At 46.7% G+C, this 24,751-nt stretch overlaps 1 long non-coding RNA gene across 3 annotated transcripts; it reads left to right on the plus strand.

Moving 5' to 3' along the window:
• Nucleotides 1–2,134: 2,134 nt before the first annotated feature.
• Nucleotides 2,135–23,943, plus strand: LOC140608562 (uncharacterized). 3 transcript variants are annotated; one of them, XR_012010539.1, is made up of 6 exons: nt 2,135–2,330; nt 5,078–5,183; nt 8,458–8,596; nt 20,033–20,237; nt 21,720–21,920; nt 23,129–23,943. It is a non-coding gene; the product is annotated as an uncharacterized lncRNA (long non-coding RNA). The 3 variants fall into 3 exon arrangements; XR_012010540.1 differs by lacking the exon at nt 23,129–23,943 and having other exon boundaries at nt 2,136–2,330; nt 21,720–22,388; XR_012010538.1 differs by lacking the exon at nt 21,720–21,920 and having other exon boundaries at nt 2,138–2,330.
• Nucleotides 23,944–24,751: the final 808 nt, after the last annotated feature.

Raw genomic sequence — 24,751 nt, forward strand, 5'->3', positions numbered from 1 at the left:
CAGACGTCCTTCCTCCTCCGTCCTTCCTCCTCCGGGGCGGCGGGAGCCTCCTATAGACACTGCAGGCTTCCACCTGCGGGAAAGGCATCCTCCTCCTCGGGGAGATGGAGCCTTCCTCCTCCTGGGGTGCAGGAGCCTTCCTCCTCCTGGGGTGCAGCGGCCTTCCTCCTCCTGGGGTGCAGCGGCCTTCCTCCTACGACCGAGGCGTCCTTCCTCCTCCAGAGGCCGCAGGCTTCCTCCTCCGGGCGAGGAGGACTCCCTCCTCCGGGAGCTGCGGCCTTCCTCCTCCAAACGAGGCATCCTTCCTCCTCGGGGCACTGCGGGCCTCCTCTCGGGGTGCAGCGGGCTTCCTCCTACGAACGAGGCATCCTTCCTCCTCCCAATGACGCGTCCTTCTTCTTCCAGGGGCTGCGTCCTTCCTCCTCCAGGGGCCGCAGGCTTCCCCCTCAAGCAAGGCGTCCTTCCTCCTGGGGGGCCGCGGCCTTCCTCCTCGGGGAGCGGGGCCTCCTCCTAGCAGTGCTGCAGGCCTCTTCCTCCAAGCAGGCGTCCATCCTCCCCGAGAAAGGCGTCCTTCCTCTTCCAGGGCCTGGGGGCTTCCTCCCTGGGGCTGCGGCCTTCCTCCTCGGGCGTTGGCGTCCTTCCTCCTCCAGGCGAGGGGTCCTTCCTCCAGGCACTGCAGACTGCATCCTCCGGGCGCTGGGGGCGTCCCCCTCCGAGCCAGGCGTCCTTCTTCCTCCAGGCGCTGCGGCCTTCCTCCTCCTAGTGAGGCGTCCCTCCTCCATGGCCTGTGGGCTTCCTCCTCCGAGCAAGGCGTCCTTCTTCCTCCAGGGGCTGCGTCCTTCCTCCTCGGGGAGCGGGGGGCTTCCTCCTCGCGGCGCTGCAGGCTTCCTCCTCCCAGCAAGGCGTCCTTCATCTTCCCGGGTCTGGGGGCTTCCTCCTGGGAGCAGGCATCCTTCCTCCTCGGGGGCTGCGCCCTTCCTCTTCCAGGCGCCGCGGCCTTCCTCCTATGACCGAGGTGTCCTTCCTCCTCGGGGGCTGCGTCCTTCCTCCTGCGAGCGAGGCGTCCTTCCTCCTCCTTGGAGCACTGGGGCTTCCTCCCCCGGGCGCTGCGGCCTCCTCCCCCGGGCGGGGTCCGCACCCCTGCGGCCCGCTTCTCCCATCATCACGCAGGCGGCGGCCCCAGAGGCCGCGGGAAGCAGTCGGCAAGGCCCAGCCCGGCCGCGCCCCGACCCAGGTACGGCCGCGGGCATGGCCCCTGGGGATCGCACCCGGGCCCCCCACGGCCGTCCCCGCAGGCCGCCCGCACCAAGACGACAGCCCCCCGCTGGCTGCCTGCAGGGGAGCGGCGGCGCGGCCTCACCGTCTGGGCCCGAGGACCGCTCGCGGACGACGGAAGGCCTCGGAGCTGCTGCTCGCGCCTGAGCTGGACCAGAGCGGACCCCAGGCCCGGCGCAGCGCAGCCCCGCGGGCATCACCCGCCCGGTCCCGGTCCCGCGGGGCAGGGGAGCATGGGCTCCGAGGCTCGCCCCGCGCCCGCACCCCTGCCCCCGGCGGCGCTCCCCGGCCACGTGTCTGCAGTGGAGCATGTGCCCCGAGGGCTCGCCCCGCGCCCGCACCCCTGTCCCCCCGCGGTGCTCCCCCGGCCACGTGTCCGCAGCGGAGCATGCACCCCGAGGCTCGCCCTGCGCCCGCACCCCTGTCCCCCCGCGGTGCTCCCCCGGCCACGTGTCCGCAGCGGAGCATGCACCCCGAGGCTCGCCCTGCGCCCGCACCCCTGTCCCCCCGCGGTGCTCCCCCGGCCACGTGTCCGCAGTGGAGCATGCGCCCCGAGGGCTCGCCCCGCGCCCGCACCCCTGCCCCCGGTGGTGCTCCCCGGCCCCAGCTGGGCACTGGAGCATGCACCCCGAGGGCTCGCCCCGCGCCCGCACCCCTGCCCCCCAGCTGGACAGTGGAGCATGCTCCCTGAGGCTCGCCCTACGCCCGCACCCCTGCCTGGCCTGCTGCCCCGCGCGCCTCATGGCCGGGGAGGGCGCCACTTGCTCCGTGAGGCCGACCTGCGTGGCCCCGGACTTCACCTCTTGCAGCGCTGCCTCGCTGAGGCCTGAGGGCTCCCCTCCCCCCACCCCCCTGCAGCCCGAGCTCCCCCGCCGAGCAGGGACCTGACGCTCGCGCCCTGTGCTTGGACGTTACGAGGACGCGCATCCCGGAGCCGAACCGCCGAGGTCAGCGCAGCCCCCAGCGCCCCAGGGACCCGACCTCGACGTGATCCAGCGCTGCACCCAGCGCCCAAGGCCCGGCTCCTCCAGGGCACTCGGTCTTCACGAGCAGAGGTGAGCAGGGACGCAGGAGAAGGTGTGCCTCTGAGGAAGCGGGAGGATGAGCAGGACTGATGCTGGGGGGCCTGGGGGACGGGGGGGGGGGGCAAGACAGGGCCCAGGCGGCTCCTGCGAACAGGGGGCCCTTCTCTCCCACGGGGACCCCGACGTCCGTGAGCCAGGCTGGCTTAGAAGTTCAGGGTCGGGGCAGACGGCAGTAAAGGAAAAACATGACTATTGCCGCATTCCTATTGTGCCTGATTTATTAAATTTTCTTGAGGCTGATTCCACTGCTGTCAAAAACACACAAAGGTACTTTTTCCTTTTGCCTCATCACCTTGAAGAGTGCAGAAGCTACAGCACAAAGCATTTAAAAAATATACTTCTGGCAACAGAAATGAAAGCTGTCAAGCAAATATCTTTGCGGAATGGCAAGATGAGCTCGTTATCTCTGAAGTGGAACACAGAAGCTACCGCCTAACACTTCAAATTTCAAATGATAAAGCAGTTTTCTGAGAAAAGTTTTGCAAAGCATTTTCCAGTAAAGTGACCTTCTGTGTCTCTGGTCAAAGCCCAATTACTCATTTTCTTGCTCATCCTGTGAAATGTTTTGAACTAATGTCAGCTTATTAGCTTCCACTTAGGGCAAAATTTTTCAGCCTGTTTTTAAAATATGTTCCACAAGTTTTATCTGACGTTTATTCTTTCTCTAGGTGTCACTCACCTAATCTACTAACGTTAAAAGTAGAGTTGATAAGTTAAAAAAAGTGACTGCAAGAGCTTCAAGTAACGCAAATACCAGATAAAGGAAAACTAAAACCCCCGACTGTGAAAAAAAAATTTAGCTACTGTGACTGTCCTGTTACCAGGTTACCACGCGTAGATGTAGCCCCCAAAATACGTATTTGCACTTACGCTGTGCCAGGTTCCGTTCAGAGCCCAGGAGGTCGGCAGGGGACAAAGCACAGTGGCGGACAGAATGGAGGGGATGGGGGTTCACAATACGTACACGGGAACAGTAGATGATAATACAGATGATCTGTATAATAATGGAAAGTATAAGGCATCTGATAACATAAATTATATAATAATGGCAAATACCATGAAGGAAAAATAAAGGAAGCTAAGGAGGTTGGCAAGTGATAGAAGTAACACGTTTTAAAAAGGTTTATTTATGTATTTGAGAGAGAGCATGAGTGGGAAGAGCAGAGGGGGAGGGCGAGAGAGAATCTCAAGCAAACTGAGTGTGAAGCCTGATGGTTGTCTCTCCCACGACCCGGAGATTGTGACCTGGGCTGAAACAAAGAGTCAGATACTCGCCGGCTGCACCCAGCCCCCCCTCCCCCCCGGGCGCCCCTGGAAACAGCATTTTAGGTGCAGGTTCTCTGGAGAGCAAATCGAGAACCCCGTATCCTATCAATGTTAAGGGCTAGAGACCTAGAGGCAAACAGACTTGGAATTTTAATCCTAATTGACAGTTCATTAATAGTGTGTTCCCAGGAGGGTCATTTTTTTTTCTTCCTTAAGCATCCGTGCTCTAAACGGTGAAGTGGAGGTAGGGGAACCCTCTTCAAAAGACTGCTCTGAGTGCTTAGCCTGACGCTTGGCACGCGACCATACTCCATGGTTGTTAATTCTTATTATTGGACATTTGAAGCTCTGTGTATGCGTGTGTAAAGCACTCACGTTGTATATCTGTGCTAAAATAAGCTTCGTCAGCTGTCGTGGCCCTGTGATTACCTGTGTGGCTCTAACAGATGAGGAGCAAGGTGCCTGGATCTCGTCTGGTATCCCTCTGCAGTTCTCTAGTGGTCAGTGACCCCACGCTGTTTCGCATTAACTTACTCTCCTGCGGGTGCTCCTGACTCACTTTTACTGACTGTCTCTACAACAAAATGTAGCGCGTGACTGTTGGACGGCCAGAGGTGACAGTTGCCATTTTATTTCCCTCTATCACTTCCAATAGGTGAGCATTTTTCTGCCACTTTTCTAATCTATCTTCCAACCGGGTAATTCTACATCTATCCTACATTCAGTGGAGATAGTTATAAGATATGAAAAGAAACAAACTGGCTGGCACGTAAAACGGCAGCTCCATATATAGAAAAAAATTTCCAGATTGGATGCTTAGCAGCATTGCCACAGGTAATAGATGTGACCTTTCTGAATTGAGGGAGGTTGAGGGCTTTTTTCTGCTTTTATGGACAAGAACATCTGACAGTGATGGCAGATTGTGGCAGACCTTTCTGCTCTACTGACTGATTTCCCTAGCAGCTCAGCACGTCACCTAGGAGTTTTTTAGATTACTTTCATTTCCTTATTACTCAACTTGATTGCCTAGTCCTCAAATTCCTTCCCTTACAACCTGGTTATTCAGGTTACTTGGGGGAATCATGCAGAAAACTACTTCACCAGAGCAGTTCATGAGATGGATGTGGAGACTCGGGCCAAATCATAATTGGTGGCAGAACCACAACTAAATATCAAGTTCTTGGATTCCTACATCCCCATATCCATTCATTTACACTCAGCTTCCTTGCTCTGAGTGAATATGATAAACTTCCCACAAGATCAATAAGCAGGAATATATTAACAGAGAAGGAGTTGATTTTGCACTGAGTACGAATTTTTCTACAAACGAGCCACAAATGCCATCAATATAAGCCGCATATAGCCATAACATTATTTAAATTTATTCTACTTCCATAAAAATGTGTAGTAATACAAAACACTAGTCTTTAATGTTTTGATCAATCTAACAGATAATGAGATCATGCGTACTGAATAATGGCACCGAAGACTACAACAAATCTTGTGAAAACTGAAGCTCTAGCAAAGAGACCATCGGAATGTGTCACCGCGGCTTTGGTAATTGTGTCATTCCAGAATCAGTCCGTTATGGGATGAGGTTTCATACAGAAGCCATTTGGTGCTTGAATCCACGCTGGCTTTTCCTTTCATGTTTACTCACGTGTGTGCATAAATTATTATACATCAATTTCCATCAAGAGAGCCCATTATGAATTCCCAATAATCATTTCAATAGGATGAACCTATCCAGGAGGCATCAATCATCACAGATAAAAAGGACACGAAGAATTCAAACTCCGTGTGCCTCCACACACATACAGTTATGGACGAAATCCCTTAAATTAAGTATTGCTTGAATACTTAAAGTTAAAATGTCTTTTTTCTCTAGTTTAGAACAGTGAGTGGCCTTTATTCAAAAGTATACTCACATACATGCCTGCCTGGATCCTGTACTTCAGGTGGTCCTGCATCACAAACACAAGCAAAATAGCGGATGTATTAGAGAACAACTGGGGGCCCGTGTTTCTGGGAATTGTTCAATGCTACCACAGCACAGCCTGCGATTCTAAGCTCTTATTCTACTGATAAACACCATCCAGTCCTCGGAGACACAATTATCTCTATCTCTTGCCTTGTATTCTAGAAACAAAAGGCAGCTGTCCGTGAGGACTGTGCAGGCCTGTGGGCTGTGTCACCGCAAATGTTGGTAACAAACATTGACTTCAGAGAGGAGAGTATGACCAAGTGGTGTTGAAGCGAAAGAGAAAACAAGTCAATCTACTCCTTAGATGCTCCGCCTCAAACAGCATAAATGCAATAGGGTCGTATATAACAAAGAGCAGAAGCATCCACTTCTAGGAACGTATTGCATAGCAAAAATTTAGAGTCTGGTTTTTTAAAAAAGAAAAAATTGGTGCAAGAATTTTTTTTATCAAAATATTTGTCATATATATTTTCAAAGAATAGCCAAGTTTTCCAACAATTAAGGTATGGTCAAACATAAGTATATATCAGTAGGATGGAATATTGTAACCAAATTTTTAAGAATTATGTTTTTAAAGAATATTTATTGACTTAGGATACTATTCCAGGGGAGGTGGGAGGGGGAGAAACAGAATACAAAAGCTGTGTTTCGTACAATTCCATATTTTAAAAGTATTTGTATACTGTCAAAAGAAGATTCAGAGAGCTTTTTTGGTATGAATATTTTATTGAGCAGGGAAAAAAAAAGCTTTGCAAACAAGAGACTTCAAACCTAAAAGTGGCATAAAGTTCAGAGGCAGGACATTTCAGGGTGGCTAACAGTGACAGAGGAGGACATTGCTCTAACACTCATAATTACTGGTTATTACAATGGAGGTTTCCAGATGGCAGGGATTAGTTAAAAGTGATTCTCTTATCCCATTTTGGGAAAACCGACTTTAGTTTCATTTATGATTATCAGAAGCATTTATAGGAAAAATCTAAGTTTCACTTGTATCTACGAAATACACTAAAATATATTTCGCTTACGTGTCTTAAAATGGTTTTGTCTCCCTTTTATTTTACTTTAACAGTATGAAAGGAAACACATCAAGAGTGCTCATAGTCGGTACATGAGTTTGAATGAATCAGGGTTTATTAAGAGTACTCAGTTAACAGCTACTAAAAACAGAAAAATATTATTAATTTAACAAAAGTCTATGATGTATTTGTTCAACAGCTCAACTTTATTAGCAATGATCAGAGTTCTTTCTAGGCTTCTTTTATGTTGCACTTGGCATATTAGTTTTGACCTTCAAATTGTTGCCTCATGGTTGCAAAATGACTGCTGCAGTTCCAAGCCTTACATACTCAGAGGACTAGATTCAAAAAAGGATGTACAATGGCATTAGCACAAGGGGCCTTTCCCTAAAATGCAATCCTTTAGGAAGCAAAATCTTGCCATGGCCCTCTGAACGCTTCCCCAACAGCACCCAGGTCAGAAAAGAGTCACATGCTTAAACATGGGGAAAATAATGGTATTGCTCATGCTTCCTTTAGACTAATATGGTCATCCCCTGAGGCTGGGCATACTGTTACTTCTAATCTGGTTTACTTTTCATGAGAAAAAAATATAAATGGCCATTGGATAGGTTTTCAACAATATCTTCCAAGAAGAATTATCACTAAATAGCAGAATTATAGCTTTTACTTTTCGCCTATTTCCAAATTTTATATAGTTAGCATGCATTACTTTATAATAAAAGGATTTTTTTCTTTAAAAAAAAAAAAAAAGCCCCCAAACATTGTAAAGCTCCTAAAGAATTCCTTCAGCTTGATGACAAATGCAGTGAATTAACTAGTTCCAGAACCCTCAGTGGTCATGAAAACATAATTCAGTACGTTTGCAAAAACCTATTATGGCTGCATCGCCTTGTATGACCTCAGACCAAATTGATGTGCCCCAGATGATTTAGGTTATAGCTGGAGGAAATGTATATCTTGCTAAATTTAAGGAACAATAAAAAGGACAGGACAAATCTGAATCTAAGTCTAGTCAGGCAAGCCCACTATGGACACAGCCGCGGCCCCAGTTCATGTACAGGACTTCTCGCCCCGCTGCTCATTTCCTCTTTTCTTTGGTGGCTGGTATCTCTGGGTTCCAGGTTCCGCAGGCAACGTAGCCAATTTTTAAGTCCAATAAATATTTTAAACTATAGCCGTGAGGAAAAATGGAAACACAAAATCCCAGGACAGAATTTCAAGCAGTTTTAAAGCTGGACCCCAATTCTAGCTCCCTGACATTTGCCGCTTTTAGGATAACGGATTTGTTATTACCAAGAGCAAGGGGAGGCTACCAAGGCAATTAAGAGCTCATTTTGGAAAGATCCATTTAAGTTTCTCATTACAAAGTCAAATAAAAGCAGAAATATAGTGGCATTTATATTTTTAAAATTAGATACCACGGCATCTAAATTATCTAATGCATAGATATTAGCGGACAGGTTCTCCCAGGGTTAGCGTTTACTCCTTAAATTCATCTGCCCATTACTTCTGAATGTGACTTTTGTCATAAATGTGGATTGAAAACCAAAGTGAGTCAAGGCAATTTAGCTTTTTAGAAAGACTACTGTATTACAGTAGACCGTTCTTTCAGAAAGACTAAGAGAAAAACACCTCGTGTTAGCCAGCGGACAGTTCAATCCGCTATTTATGCGACAAAGGAAATTACGTATACATGTAGAATCCACTTAAGAACCTCTAAAGTAATACTGAATTGTTTACGGTGGCTTTCTCTGGGAAGGAGAGGTGACGTAAAAAGCAGGTAACTGGAGCTTTTGCAGTAAGTGCATATTCATGTATTTCTTAGGTAACTGGAAGGAGAGCGGGTGTCGCGCGCTGTGTCGTCTGGTTTCCTACGCTTACATAGCCTGCGTCTCCTGTCCTGCTTCTCAAGCTGCAGTAGGTGGCAGTGGGACCGAGGGCGCTCTAAGACCAAAATAAACATGGTAAGTTTACTCCAGGGTCAATTATTGAAAGCCTTACCTTTTACGTTAAAACAAAACTTGAAACACAAAGTAAATACGATGAAAAATTCGCTCAAATTATTCATGTACAACACCAGGCCTCGATCAATGTCGTATTTGCCGTGTCCCACTTAAGGGCTCTGGCTTGAGGGGAAATGGGACTAAGTGAAGCTTGGAGGAGCTTAATGACCTGCCCATTATGAATACAATCTCATAAGTACTCAGGTTCATGGTTTATTTATATATATATAAATTTATGTACAAATAGTTTTTGTGCATAAATTGCACACAATTTTTGAGGTGTGATTGACATATAACATTATATTCGTCTCAGGTGTACAACAGAATGATTCCAAACTCCTATATATTGTGAAATGATCACTACAATAAGTCTAGTTAACAAAAGAAACTTCAAAAGAAAAAAGTGCCTTAACTTGCCTTTATCCTTCCCTATTGCTTTATTTTCTTTTTTTACCTATTGCTTTTAAAGCTTTTTTCTTACTGATTTTCTTTCTTGTAATCACGCACACATTTTTTTGCATATATGCAACAGAATATGGTTTTTTTTGGTTATATTTTTAGAAACCATTTTAGAAAATGATTAATTGTCAAAAGTATGGTAAAGTTACAGCAGCTGTTACATTCGGGATGACAGTAGAGTGTGCCGAGGTAAGACATCTTAGTTAACTGATTATTTAAACAGTAAATATTAGAAACAATAATTTTAAGGAGAATATTTCAAAATTTATTCAGTAAATATTTATTTGGATGACAATTTGTAGTTTTGGGGACCTTTAAATTCACAATGTTCATTCCAGTCTTAAGTCCTACTCATATCCCTTGTTAAAGAAAAATTATTAAAAAAAAAAAAAAAGAAAAATTATTCTGAACTTGTTAAAAATGGTAAGGAAGGGGGCAGCCCGGGTAGCTCAGCAGTTTATCACAGCCTTCAGCCCAGGGCATGATCCTGGAGACCTGGAATCGAGTCCAACGTTGGGCTCCCTGCTTCTCTCTCTCCCTCTGCCTGTGTCTCTGCCTGTCTCTCTCTGCCTCTCTCTCTCTCTCTCTGTCTCTCTGTCTCTCTCATGAATAAATAAATAAAATCTTTTTAAAAAAAATTATAAGGAAGGCTTTGGGCAAGACCATCACAACAGGGAGAGGAGTTGAGTTCAACTTTGAAAACAGCAAAGGCAGCTCCAACAGGTAGAAAATTACTCAGAGAGACGTCAAGGGCAGGGAATTCTTGTTAAACTGGCTTAACAGGATTGTTGCCACAGGGACACCAAGACTTAAATGCCAAGGACAACGGATGAGGTGTTTGATCAAACATCAAGGGGAGGGATTCTCACTAAAGGGATTCAGCAAGATTCTTGCTAAAGGCAGGCCAACGAGGAGGCCCAGTCAAGCAGGCTCTTAGGGCCCTGACCACAGTTGGGTCAAGACGTGAGTCTTTGTCGCTTTGGGCTCTGTTTTCTACCTTGTTTTACTTTTTTCTCCTGACCGATAGCATCTGCCCCCAGGAATTTGTTCTGGCTAAGTGCCAAAACCAGTCCTTGGGGGGGAAAGTGAAAATGGCAAGGTATGTGAAGATTGTGTGGATTTTTGAAGATTTTTAAGCAGTTAAAACACACAAAAAAATATTCCTCAACTTCTAAAAATACTGGTAGGGAAACAAAAGCACGCTTCTCATGAAGTGGTTACGGAGACGTTTTTGAGATGATTGTCCTTACACATCTGTCAGGAAATTATACAAGTGCTGACCTTAATCCAACCACTTCCTACCCAAACAGAAAGCATGACGTGCCACTTCTGCTAGCATTGGTGGAGCGTGGCTTTCATCCCTCCTCTCTCAATTTTTAAAACAAATTCCCAGGGGCCAAAGAAAACATATTCTTTTGAAAGTTTACTTCATTTTTCAAAGATGTTCTTATTTCCCTCATCACACAGTATGAGGTTTCATGTGAGATAGCTCATGTAATCTTTATGGCTAAACATATGGTCCACGAACAAAACAGTTATGGTCCTAGAAAGCCTCGAGACCTAACCTCGTGGCATCTACTGCTTCACGTAAATGTGTTCATCCCGACTCTCTTGTGTATCTGGGGAAGTATCATGAAAAAGTATCAATGATTTAAATATCTTGGGGAAAATAAAATAAATAAATAAATAAATAAATAAATAAATAAATAAATAAATAAATAAATATCTTGGGGAACTGTTCTTCTTGGGAACCAAGTGAAAGAGAGTAAGTTCACGTAAAGTTGATAATCTTTAAAAATGTTTAGTCTTAAAACTCTGATTGCCAATTTGCGCCATATTTGGGTTTAGTTTTTGAAGGGTTCAATTCTCTCTTTATGCACCTTGGCTTCTGGCCGTAAGGCGGATACCCATTTTTTTCCCTTGGAAGAGATGTTGGGATTTGAGGTTGGGCCAAGAAAAGCCAAAGAGGCTAGGAAGCACTTACAGATGGAGATAATTAGCATATTAAAAATAGGCCAGCCAGATTTTTTTTTTTTTTTTTTTTTTTAATCAGGAAGCAGAGGGGTAAATGCTCTCTCTGGCAAGACTATAGAAGCTGTGTGGACAGAGGAAATGTGATTCAAACCCTGGTATGAGAATGGTATTTTACTTGAACCAGGTTTCAAAAGACTGGAGCAGGAGTTCCTTTTACTGGAAACCATGGAGTTGGCGGGCTTTGTAGGGGCCTCCCTTGAAATTCTGCTCCAAGGCCACTGTTTTGAATTTTGTTTGAAAGTCTTAGAATGGGAGACGCTTGGTTTCAGAAGACACAGGATAAACATCGTGAACTCTATTGCTTTCTAATGCATGGTAGCGGAAGTGTATTTCTGATACCACCTCCCACTGAAAGAGGATTATAGAAGAAGGCGGTAGGTGGGAACCATGGCCATAGAACAAAACCCTTTGGACATCCAGGGGCTGTTTTGCCAGTCCTAAAGCAAAGGCCTGAGGCTGATCTAGATTCAGGCTCTATCAATGGGATATGTTTAATTGCCAGATAATTCACTGTGGTTTCCTGAAGTTCTGATTCACAGAGTCAGCCCTTCAACTCATATGTTCCACCCATTCTCTGAAGTCTACTGTTATTCAAAACAGACTTAAGGGGTGTCCCTCCTGGAGCGGGGCTTCTCAATGGGTGGTATGGGCACCGTTGACTGAATACAGAATTATTGATGTGGGCCAGGAAATTTATAACAATTACGAAGAATTAGCAGCTCCTCGATTCTCATGGCCACGGCAAAGCGTAGTCAGCCAACTCCTGCTGACTCGCCTCGCCATGGATTTTACAAATACAACACACTAAAAATTACTCTCGTAAAGCTGCTTTTTCCTTCTACAGGTAATAAAATACTGCAAAAAATGTAGAAAGAGATGGAAAGGAATCTCCACGAAAAACTAAAACAATAGAAGGGGATATTTTTAGTCTGGTAATTTATTTGTTGATCTACTTAGAGGAAGGAGACCAGAGGACCCTCATCTGCCTCGGTACCCCTAACGCTGTGGTGAACTAAGCAGCCATTCGGTTGTCAAGATTCGGTCTTGGGTTTGCTTCGTTTCTGAACAAAATCAGAGGAGAAGAAAGAGGTAGCAAGGCACTGCTTATTTTTAATATGTCTTATTTGACTTGACAAATTACGTGTTTCTAAATGTTCATAACATTACAAAGTTTGACTTAAAAATGAGAATAACAACAGGCAAAAAATATGGATACATATCGTCCTACACGAACAGCTCTAGCCAGTTAAGGAATATACATTCTCCCTTCATTAGCGGATCCTTTGACTAAAGGATAGGAGCAGTGTCCTCAAATGTAAACTAGTCTGCATGTTAATTGTCTCACAATATCAAGGTTTGGAAGAAACAATTTACAAAGGAAGGAAAGAGTGGTTGTTTCTGCAAACTGTTGAAAACTATGAACCTTGGAACTTGGTTTTGCTTGTATTTAAAGTACTTTTAACTCTTCATTTTTCATTTGAGTATTGACATTTGAGCTGGCGTAGCATGTGTAGGAATACATATTATAAACTTAAAATTACTTGAACTTAGTCTTGGTTATGATTTTTTCAAAGCGTAGCTTTGAAAAATCCCAGTGATAGCCAGTGAGAAAACGGGAGTAGCAAATAGGAGAATTCAAAGTAGTAAGCTGGTCATGACACTGGAGTCAGGAGGAAGGAATGGATAATAGTTTATTACCAGTTACCATAGTTATAAACAACATAAAAGGTACTAGTAGAAGGACCTAAGGCCCAGTTTCATGAAAATGTATTTAGCCTATGTGTCCTGTCATGCTGAAACAAGTTTCTAAGTAGCTTTTTTACCAAGAAGGGTTCAGGGGAAAGACTCTGTGACGACGCCCTGGTGACCTCAAGGGTATCTTTGTAGGGGAAGGCTTGAGCCTCAGTTTACCTGAGTCCGGGTGGAACATCTTGTGACCCTCCTGTGACAGGAGAGGGTGGGACTCTTTGAGGAGCTGTTCTTCACCTCACTAGTTCCCCTTGGGAGACTTTCATGGCTCAGGAAATTTTCTCTAGATACTCCTTTTTGGGGCTTGAACAACAACAAAAAAATTAAATGATTTTGCCACAAATCAGCTTTTAAAAACACCGTAGAAACTCTCTTTCTTCCTCATGTCTGCTTGACTACAGAGATTTTGAATGGAACATATTTTGGAAAGTAGGAGGAAGCAATTGAAGGGACTTTGAATATTAATGAGTTTTCTTGCTGCAAAGTGTGGCAGATGAGAAACAAAAACTGCGAGTCAAATGACCCAAAACTACTTGAACAAAATATTAAGTATGGAAGCTTTTTTGACATTTATCATCGTTAGTTTGTATTCGTTAAATTTATGCTTTTTTTCCCCCTTCAAAGTAGAATTTAAACTTAAACGATGGGCTAAGAAAAACCCAGCACCCTGGACTAGTGCAAAGAAACATTGTAAAGATTTCTCCATCTGCCTACAATTTCTCTGATATCTGCTAATCAAAGTGATAAAATATTTGCTTCCGTTCATCAAGCCAACAACCTAACCCCCCCTGCCTTGAGATATATGTCATTTGAAAAGTAAAGCTATTACTCTCTCAAAGGGTTTACAAATCCTAATAGATCAATTTTTGCTTTATAAGAAATTCTACTTTAACACTGTGAAGTCAAATAATTGACAACATGGTTAGAGAACCAGTTAGCCTTCAGAGGTTGATGATCGTACCGCTCGCTTCTCTGGGAAGGTACGACGGTCGACCTTCTTGAGGTACGTGGTCTACCTTCTTCTCTCTATCCGCCACACCCACAGTGAAGTTCCTCCCTAGAGGACCTTAATTCTTCTTCCAAATGCTGTTTTTCCTTCCTCCACCAGTTACTAGGGAGCAAAAAATATCAATAATATCCAAATTGGAATCCTGATTCTACCAAGAATGAAGAGAAATGTCGTCTTCTTGGGAGCCAAAAAAAGTTTCTAGTGGCACATGGCTTCGAGAAGAGAATGTACTGAGGATTCCAATGTCAATAAAGATTTAGAAATGACGGTCCAAAGCAGCTGTCATGACAAGTAGTATTTTTAAAACCTCTCCATGTGCTCAGAAGTGAACTAATAAGAAAGAAGGACAAAACGGCAAATACCAATCAAGAGAAGCAGAAGTTTTAAGGAATCCTATTGATCCAATATTCTATAATCCTATTGCAGTCTTTCCCATCTTACAGCTTTAGCCTTCAGGCAGTGGGAAGGGACTTCAATCCCATGTGCGACAGGGACACAGTTTTCTGGATTATTATTGCAAAGCCATTTAAACTTCTATATAGGTTCTTGAGAAGAAATCCTGGACCTAGAAAGAAAAACATGTGTAAATAAAGAACCAGGAAGGAAAGAAAAGAAAGAAAGAAGGAGGGAATCCCCGGGTGGCTCCACGGTTTAGCACCTGCCTTTGGCCCGAGGCATGATCCCGGAGTCCCGGGATCGAGTCCCGTGTCGGGCTCCCTGTGTGGAGCCTGCTTCTCCCTCTGCCCGTGTCTCTGCCTCTCTCTCTCTCTGTATCTCTCATGAATAAATAAAAAAAAAATCTAAAAAAGAAGCAGGAAGAAAGAAACAGAAAGAAAAGAAGGAGAAGAGGAAGAAGTAACTAATAGCCCGGGCATCCAAGAGACGGATAAATTTGGGATTAAAATGAGTGAGGATTACAGACACGGTAGTAGTTAATACCTGGCAAATGCCTCCGTCCCACTAGCGTTTTGCCAACACGCCCCGCGCCACGCTGGCCCTCTCGTTTAACGGAGGGTGGTGTCACTGGCCTCCGTGTCCAGAGGCGGCCACCTCGGGCCTGCAGGCGTTGCAGTGGAGACAGGAGTGGGAGCTCAGCTGCCCCTGGAGGGGCAGGGGCCTGGTGTGTACAACTGCGGGGGTTTGTGAGCTGGAGCCTTCAAGCCACCGCACCGATGCGGGGTTTGGGTCGCTGGAAGGCGCGGTGCTTCCCAGCAGAGGCAGCTCGGGCTGCGCCCCGTCCCGTCGCCAGCAGTGGCCGTGGGCTCCCGGGCTGAGGCCAACGCCCTCGGGACAGTCCCTCCGCAGAAAGGGGCTGCAAACGCCGGTGATGGCCACTGTCGCGCGGGGAGTGAAGAGCCTTCCCGGGAGGAGAACTCCTGGCTCCCGGGGCCGGGCCCGAGGTGACAGAGGAACCCCGAGAGGACGCAAGAAGGGAAGAAGTGGAGCCCGAGCGGGCGGGAAGGAGGGGGCCTTGCCAGCAAGAAGTTAACTGAAGGGACGTGAACATTGAGGAGCCTCCGGGACACGGGGGGAAGAGGCAGAGTCCGCCACCTGGGCCATGTGTCCCCGCCCCGGGGAGCGCCGCGGTGTCCTGGACGGAGTGGGATGCGCGGCTCCCGTCAGCTGCTCCCTAGTCTGAGTCTAAATGCTCCCGTTAAAGTGTCCCACCGTGTGGTGATCAAGGTTCCGGACGTGACTGCAGGTGGCAGCCCCCCCCCGCCCCAGTACGGTCAGCTTTCCCTCTTGGGTTCTCCTGCTCCTCTTCCCTGCTTTGCTTGTTCAGGGGCGAAGAGGGTGCTGCTAGGGGCACGGGAGGGGCAAGGGGAGCGAGAGCTCCCTGACTGGGTGTGCAGGAGTAGCCCTACCGAGGCTTGGCTGCTGCCCAGAGCGGAGCCTGTGGAGAAACAGACTGTGGGGGTTATTTTGAAAACCCCCCCAATTGCTTGGAAACAGCCGCCTGAGATTCTCTGGACCCGGGTTTCCTGTGCTGTCTGGTCTCCTAGGCTTTCCTTAGCCCCTAGCAATCTGGCAACCCCCCCTCCGACTTCTCTCCAGAAGAACCCCGCCCGGCTCAAGCCTTCTCACCCACGGCCCACAGCACACCCACGAAGAACATGCACCTGTTGCTCACCCCGGGGAACTCTGGGAGTGCTGGTGGCTCCCAATACAGCCCTTCTTCCGCTTGTCTGTTCTGGAACCCAGCACATCCATCACCCAAGAGACTCCCTGGGAGAATGAGATGCCAGTCCACTGTATTCTCCAGTCTTGGGGAACACGTACCAGACTCTCCTGTTGGTCTGACCAAAGGCCTGGCTACGGTGACGGGCAGGCACCCCTCAGAACCTGCCCTTGTAGATGGCACGACTCTCGGGAGAACTCTCCTGAGAAGTCCTCCTAACGAGTTATAGTTCAGTGGCCAACAGACACATGAAAAGGTGCTCAATGTTATACATCCTCAGGGGAACGCTAATCAAAAGCACAAGGAGACATCACCTCACACCTGTCAGAATGGCTAAAGTCAACGACGTAAGAAACAACAGGTGTTGGCGAGGATGTGGAGGGAGGGGAGCCCTCTTACACTGCTGGCGGGGATGCAAACTGAGGCACCCACCGTGGAAAACAGTGTGGAGGGTCCTCAAAGGGTTAAACATGGAACTACTCTATGATCCAGTAATTGCACTACTGGGTATCTACCCCCAAAATACCAAAACACTGATTCAAAGGGATATGTGCACCTCTATGTTTACTGCAGCATTACCTACAAGAGCCAAGATATGCAAGCGGCCCAAGTGTCTATTGACAGCTTAATGAATAAAGAGGATGTGGTGTATATATATAATTCAGTTTACAAAAAAAGAATGAAATCTGGCCATTTGCAACAACATGAGCGGAGCTAGACAGTATCATGCTAAGGGAAATAAATAAGCCAGCCAGAGAAAGACAAATACCGTATGATGTGACTCATATGTGGAATTTAAGAAACAAAACAAATGAGCAAAGGAGAGAGAGAGAGAGAGACAAAAAAGTAGATTCTTACCTATAGAAAACATACTGCTGGTCACCAGAGGGAACATGGCTGGGGGATGAGTGCAATAGGTGATGGGGATAAAGGAGGGCACTTGTGATGAGCACCGGGTGCTGTAGGGAACTGCTGACTCGCTCCACTGCACACCTGAAACTAATGCAGCACTCCAGGCTAACTATGCTGGAACTAAAGTAAAACTTAGAAAAGAAGAAGTTACATTTCAAGCTCTTTCTCCACCTCTCTGTATTCCTGATAAGAGTGACCTGCTGCTTCTCAGTCTCTTCCTTTTCGATCCTGGCTCAGCACTTCAGCTTGGAAGAGGTATCTGTTGTTTTGCAATCAAGATTTCCATCCCACCATCCTGTTACAAGGCATTGCCCCTATTGTATATTTAGTAATTTCCAGTTTTACGGATAATCCAAGTCTTCTAGCCTCACCAGATTGAGGGGGTAAGATCAAGTTGCAGTCTATTCTTACGCCCAAAATATGATGGTAGGAGTTCCAGCTGGTTTGATGACTAGGAATTAGCACATCTCCGAGTGTCCCCAAGTTATTTTTGGGAGTTCCCCAAAAGGATGCCACACACATGCCCACAAACCAGTCTGTAACTACATGGTGTCTGCTCTTTCCTTCCTTTGCTACTCTGGCTTATAATTTTCCACATTCCCTGCCTGCAGATTTGAGGAATGTCGGATTATTGCTAGTTTCCAAGGGGAAATGGGGGGAAATGGCCTCCTCTCCAATTGTGTGCCACATTTGGTCCCCAGGGCTCGAAATGGCCCTTCTTCCCAGAAATTAACATTTGACCATCTCCTCCTTCCCATAAATCCTCCACTTTTCTGACCTTGGGCATCTAACCCAGGCTAAGGTCATAAAATGTCTCTCATCTTTAGCTCTGCACCAACCACAGACACCCCGCCCCTCAAAAATATTCCTTCCTTGTCCTCCCTCAGGCAAAACCAGAAGCCTCCATGCATAACGGTGCCTGGAAGGGGAGGGGAGGGGAGGTGGAGATCTCACTGGTCACTTAGAGGCCAAGGCTCTGCTGCTGAGGATGCCTGATAGGATTTTTCTTATACTTTCTTAGTCCAAGGACCATTCAGGAGAAAAACAAAACAAAATAGATGAGCATGTATATAACCTACTGCTGATGGAGGGGAACATGTCAACATGTGTAACTATAAATGCAGAGAATACCTCCAGAAGAACACAGGAGACTCCTAATAGCAGTTGCCTCTAGGGCGGGAGCTCGGCGAGTGGGACTCGGGAAACTTACTTTTTACTCGATTTCATTTTGTACCTTTTGAACATTTTACATGTGTACGTCCATCCCAAATCAGAGTGGAGTTTCAAAGAATACTCAGTAAAAATATTTTCTTTCGATTTTGAGAAATTTTTTAAGACTATGGCCAGAATATTTCGAAGAGCTCCATCGAAAAAAAGATCTGCAGTGAAAGCACAAGATAAAAAAACCTTTCCCTTTTCTGCGTGTGATCACATTTTTCAAAGCAAAAACAGTTTAATGTAAAAAGAACAAAAACAAACAGAAAAACATTGCTCCAAAGTTTTCCTCTTTTCCAGTGTCCTAAGAAAATGTAAATTTTTTTTTTCACAAAGTCATCCAGGAGTTTAGACAGTGACAAATTGCAAACAGTGGCTGACGCATTTCCTTGTCCTCAGTATTCTTTAGAATAGAAGCTCCACATGCCCTGCTGAGTCCTGCCACTGTCCTTTTAAATGAACAGATACCAACAGTTTCCAAATGAGAAGCCGAGACTTCAACATCATTATCTCCTACATTTTTGTTTTTAAAGAGAGAGGGAGAGAGGGCCGGTGGGCAGAGGCCGAGGGAGACTGAGGCAGGCTCCAGGCCGGCCGGTCGCCGGGCCACCGCGCAATCCCATGATCCTGAGGTCACGACCAACGCAGCCACCGAGCGCCCCCGCCCCGAGTCTGCTTCAGCGGGTGTAGACCCGTGTGTGGCACACCTAGGATGTGCTAACGCCGTCGGGGCATGAACGCGCCACCTGCTGCCTTGCTCTCCGGCCCGGCCACAGCTGGGCCCGCGGGGCTTCACGAGGAGCCACAGAGCCCGTGCCTCGTTGTCTTGAAAACCCGCAGTTGTTGTGCGCGACGGGGCCGGGGCCTGGGGCTGCCCGGAGCCATCCCAGCCGGGGCCGGGGGCACAGGGACGGTCCTGGGGAACCGTCCACGTAAGCAGCAGCCGGGGACCACCGCTGCCCGTGGGCACAGGCCAGAGTCCCAGGAACCTCCGCCCCGAGCGGCTCCTTGTCCAGCCCGCCCTGGGCTCACAGGCCTGCCGGTGGCCTCGCCTCCCCTCACCTTGGAAACACATTCCACCTTGCACCTGACCCATGCACGCCCTTGGGAAGCACACGCGTGCCCAGCAGCCACGGGCTCACGCGCACGCTGAGGGGCTCTTCTCCTGCTCCTCTTGCTTCACAGCCACGCTTTTGGCCAGAGGCGTCTACACTGGCTGCTGCGATTCCTCGGCTCCCGCCCGGCCGTGCTCCCTTTGCAACCTGCCCCCTGCACCCCGCGGCCCGAAGTCACAGGCCCTCAGGTGGCCGCTCGGCTCCCCACGGCCCAGCGCGCCAACATCTCTCAGGCCCGGCCGCCGCGCAGTCCCTTCCTGAGACCCGAGCGGCCTGCTGAGTTGCACGGAATTACTCTCCTGGTTTTCCTCTCACCTTTATGACTACCCTTTATTTTTTTAAAACAATTTTGTTATTGTTATTATCTATTCGATGCATGTGGTATTTCGGGAGCTAGGCATCTTCTCTCCCAGGGCCAGCCACCAAGTCGGGAGCAAAGACGATAAAGTCAGCGATTACACAGTCCTGCCAACCCCTTCCCTGATCCGTGGGGAATACGGCCCAAGACCCGCAGCGGATGCCTGAAGCCTCAGATGGTGCCTGACCCCGTATCGATGATGTTTTTGCCTACACACTCACACCCACGGTAAGGCTTAGTTTATGAATTAAATGATTATTTAATAATATGAAGGTAAGGCACACTAAGATATTAACGATAATAGTGATAATTAAGTGGAACAATTAGAACAATACACTCTACTAATTATGCGAATGTGGTCTCTCAGAATATCTCAACGTGTGACTGCGCTCCACTCACGCTGCTCCCTGTGATGATGTGAGATGCTGAGACGTCTGTATGGTGAGGGGCAGTGAGGGTGTCAGGCTGGTGCTGGTCTTCTGACGAGAAAGAAATCAGAAGGAGGGTCATCTGCTTCCAGACTAGGTCGACCGCGGGTAACTGAGACCGTGGACGGCGAAGGCGTGGATAAGGTAAAGGGTGGAGGCAAAGGGTGCGGGGAGTGGCGCGTTACTGCACCACGAATGGAGACGGTCAGGGTGCTAGGGTGCCATGGGGACACACAGCAAGGGCCTCTAGCCCGTCTGTGCCGTTGACAGAGCTGGCTTCGCAGAGACCCAACGTGCAAGGGAAGACCTCAAGAATGAGCAGGGGTCCCACAGGGGGACAGTTCCAGACAAAAAGAACAGAGTGTGCAGAGATGTAACTGAGCATCTGGACGTAACAGAGCATCACTCACCCGGGAAGCTGGAAGGATTTCACTGTAGCTAGGACACAGAGATTAACGACTATCGCCATTGAGGGCCAGGGCTATGCGGGGCCATGCTCAAGACTAAGTGCTTCGAGACAGACCATCTCATTCAGTACCGGATTGATTCACAGTTATTATTTTTATTTTTATACAAAATAAGAAAATCATAGCTAAGATGTAAGGGCTTACTCTCTATCAGTTATTTTTTTTAAAGATTTATTTATTTATTCATGATAGACACACACACAGAGAGAGAGAGAGACAGAGACACAGGCAGAGGGAGAAGCAGGCTCCATGCAGGGAGCCCGACACGGGACTCGATCCCGGGACTCCAGGATCACGCCCTGGGCTGAAGGCAGGCTCTAAACGGCTGAGCCACCCAGGGATCCCCTCTATCAGTTATTTTTATAAGTGCTCTGTAATGTCTTAATTTAGTGAAAGTGTGTAGCAGCCCCAAATTACATAACATAGGGTAGCCATAAGTAACTTGTGTGCATATGTGTACACACGTTTATATAATAGGCCCTACTGTTACCTCCTCATTTCACCAGATCACACAGCTTGCCCCGGGCAGAGCCGTAGGTGAGGTGAGCCGTAGGCCCGGCAATCTGTGCCTTTCTGGGAGTTAGAGGATGGATCTCATCATAGGTGAGGAGGATGAGACTAGAGGAGGGTGTTTTAGCAATGGAGCTTCATGGTCAGAAGGCAGGCACCAGTGGGAGCTGGGTGAGGAAGAGGAAGAACAAAGAAAAATGGGCAGGAAGCACTGGGGAGGATGCATGCCACGAGGGGCCGTCATCTTGGGGAAAGATCTTCAAGGGACATTGGCTTCACTAAATCCACATTTCACCCCCTAAGTTACCACACTTGTTCCTTTATATTTGATTGGTGGCCAAACTGATGGAAAAAGTCTCAAGCCCCGCCCCCCCAACTGTGTGAACAACTCTGTATAAGGGAAATAGTAAATACACACAAAGTTGCTCTCACTTCTGAGAAATAGTGTCCCTGACAGACCCATTAACAGGAGTGAATGTCTTTTATGGGAAAACAGATGATCTTTCCCTCTATAACCTAAATTGGATAATAAGAATGGAAAAGTTTAATGAGCACCGTATATGTGCCAGCAGAAAGACACAAGCTTTCCGTGTGTTATCTCATTTAATCGTGAGTAGAAGTTATGTATATGATTGTCCTTGTTCTACAGATGAGGAAACCTCATAAGGCGTGACATAACTTGTCTTGGTGGCACCATGGGTTAAGTTCAGGATGTTGAATCAAATCCCAAATGGCTGAGTCCAAAGTCCATGGCCTGTTCTTCTCTGCTGTACTCCCTTCATGACATAAATGAATCGCAAGGATCCTGGGTTATCCTGCTCAACTGTCTCGCTCACCCCTGTTTAGAGAGGTGGGTTCAGTGACTTCTGCTCACGCTGCACCGTAACCCTCTGCCTCCTCCTCCGCAGTAGCATGGCCTACAAGACCCTGGCTGCTTTATAAACCAGCCCAACGAGACTTCCCAATTCAGCTCTCACCACTTCCATTTCTTCTCTTTGTCCCCTCCACCCTTACCTCGTCCCGACAACCATATTCCCCAAAGAACATTTAATGTCATGGGAGACTTTCATGATATTATCTTAATTATTTTTTCAATGTCAAATAATAGGCATATTATCCCAATTTGGGAAGATCATATTCATGCACATGAAAAGGCTGAAAGGATGTACATAAAATACTATCAAGGCCATTTCAGGAAGATTCTATAATAGGTGGCTTTTATTTTCTTGTTTATATTTTCTGTGTTGCCCAGTGATCATCAATAGAAAATGTATCACAACAATAAAAATTGACCAAGTGTTTACAATAGCTGTTATACCAGCAATAGCATGGTTATCCAATTCTATAAAATAGGATTTCTTTTATAAAACAGAAAATAAAATAAAATAAAATAAAATAAAATAAAATAAAATAAAATAAAATAAAATCATAGCCAGATTGCTGAGGTTGGGTGCATCATGGGTCCGATGTCCATCAGTATTTAAGATGAAAGCTGGATCCGTTTTCACTGAGGTAGCAGCAGCTCCTCTGGTTGGTAGCAAGGGCGGCGGCAGACGGGCCTGAAGCCAGTCGTCTCTTGGTACTTCCTTGCGCTGACAAGGGTGAAATCACAGCATGTATCTTAATGCTCAGTCTCCCAACGGGGGCTCTGGGAAGTCTGTCTCAGCTGGAAGCTCTTTGCACATGTCTCAGAATCATAATGAAAATAATCTCCCTCCTGGAAAATAGATGCCTCTAATGTAGAGGTCATACGTACAAAAGGAAAAAAAAATGGTGTCATTAACCACCTTGACACCAGCCAATTGAATCCCTCTTAACCATCATAACATCTTTTCTTCCTTCTTTCAACCTAATGGTCTCTGGTTCAAAGATCCGGGGCTCCCGGTGCCATTGGAAGCGATCTTAGAAACGTGTGATTTACATGCACCAAGGGTTTTAATGCCAATGAGCTCTATAACATATCCTGAGAGAAACCAAATTTCCAAAGTACTTTAAAAGAGCAACGACTCTGTTTCTCTTACTGAACTTAGTTTTAATCTCTCTTGATCTCGCTCTCAGATTGACCTGGAACTACATGCCTCAGGGAGCCGCTCCCATGTGTTCCTCTCCTCCGCTTTCACTGCTGCCCTAGTCTGGCGTGAGCTCTGAATCTCAGGGTCAGAAAATTTTAGAAGGGACTTTTGGATCCTCTGTCCTAGCGCCTCATTCCATGATAGACGAGGAAACGGTAGCCCGTAAAATTTAAGGGACCTACTCAGGGTGACAGAGATGAATTAGCAAGAAAGAAGGGTCAAGATTTAAGTCTCCTGACTCCAAATTGGGTGCTCCTTTCATTATACCACGCGTTGTCTCAAATGAGTCAATAAATTCTTTGTGAGGCAAAGACTTTTCAAACCATGCGAGGGCATGAGGGCAAACTTCCCTCTCAAGAAAGCCCGAGCCCTTTCATCAGGGTTCTCTTTGAAGCTCAAGGTCACAGTTAACAGAAGTATTTGTGAAACATCTGCCAATCCCTGAATTTTACATACATCGTCTTTAATCTTCAAAATAGCCTTCAAAGTATCAAAATCCTCATTTTGCTGGTGAGGAGACCCGCTTTTTGAGAGACTAAACCAATTTGCTTAAGATCGTAGAGCTGAATCTAGCAGAGTCAGGATTCACACCCATGTCTTCAGTGCTTTCTACAATATGCTAGACTGCTTCTCCTTCCGTGACACCAGGTCTTAACTTTGGGGACAAAGTGATGGATCCATGCTTCTTTTGAAGAGGCAGAAACAATTTTGTGTATGTACAGCCTGTCAATCATACCTCAATAAAGTGGTTAAAAACAAAAAAACGAGTTACTCTTTTCGATGATCTCTGCTGTTGAAATCTCAGGCAAAAACAGAATTAGTGAAGGAAAAGCACAAGGTAAGGAAGGTAAGGAAAGGTAAGGCACAAACTAAGGGCAACAAACTGAGATCCTGCTGTGACATGGGGCAGTGACCAATCTCCATGCCATGTACTTGGAACTTTCTGAGACATACAGAAAGGGAGTAGAGGAAGGAGCACTGACTCTTGAGGAACATTCTTAAATCCTTGTACCCTATTTTACTGTCTTTTCTGACATGAGAGTTTGCACAAAGACAGGACTTGGTCTCAAGGATATTTAGGATGTAGAAAAGCACATACTGGAAGAAACTGCCCAGCCTCAGAGCCCCCCATTGCTAAACCTCTTCCGCACACTGAAGAAGAGAACTCACTGATGCAACTATTTATAACAAACCTAGTTTTCAGGTTTCAGATTCCCTACGTCTTCGGACTTTCAATCTATACCACTTGTTTATTTCGTTGGTCTTATTTCTGATGAATTTGTTTCTCTTGAATAATGATATTCTGAAGAATGTTTAACTTTTCGAAATAAATTCTTAAGTTAACCGTCCCCAGAGCACCTGAAAAATCGCCTATCTGGTGAAAAAAAAATCATCATTTTTATGCTCCAATAACTCAAAATTGGCCACATAGAAATTTCATCAAACATTTCAAGAGGGAAAAAAAAATCGGTTCTGCATTGAAAGTAAGAATAAGAAACTTAGAGCCCATGGGGGACAAGAACTTAGAATGAAAAGGGCTTTCTCAACCAGAGCACTCCTGTTGAGACACGATAATAAAATGTTCACCGTAATGGAGACAATATTCCTC

The sequence above is a fragment of the Canis lupus genome, chromosome 18 (genome assembly GCF_048164855.1).
Source record: "Canis lupus baileyi chromosome 18, mCanLup2.hap1, whole genome shotgun sequence".
Lineage (NCBI taxonomy): Eukaryota > Metazoa > Chordata > Mammalia > Carnivora > Canidae > Canis > Canis lupus.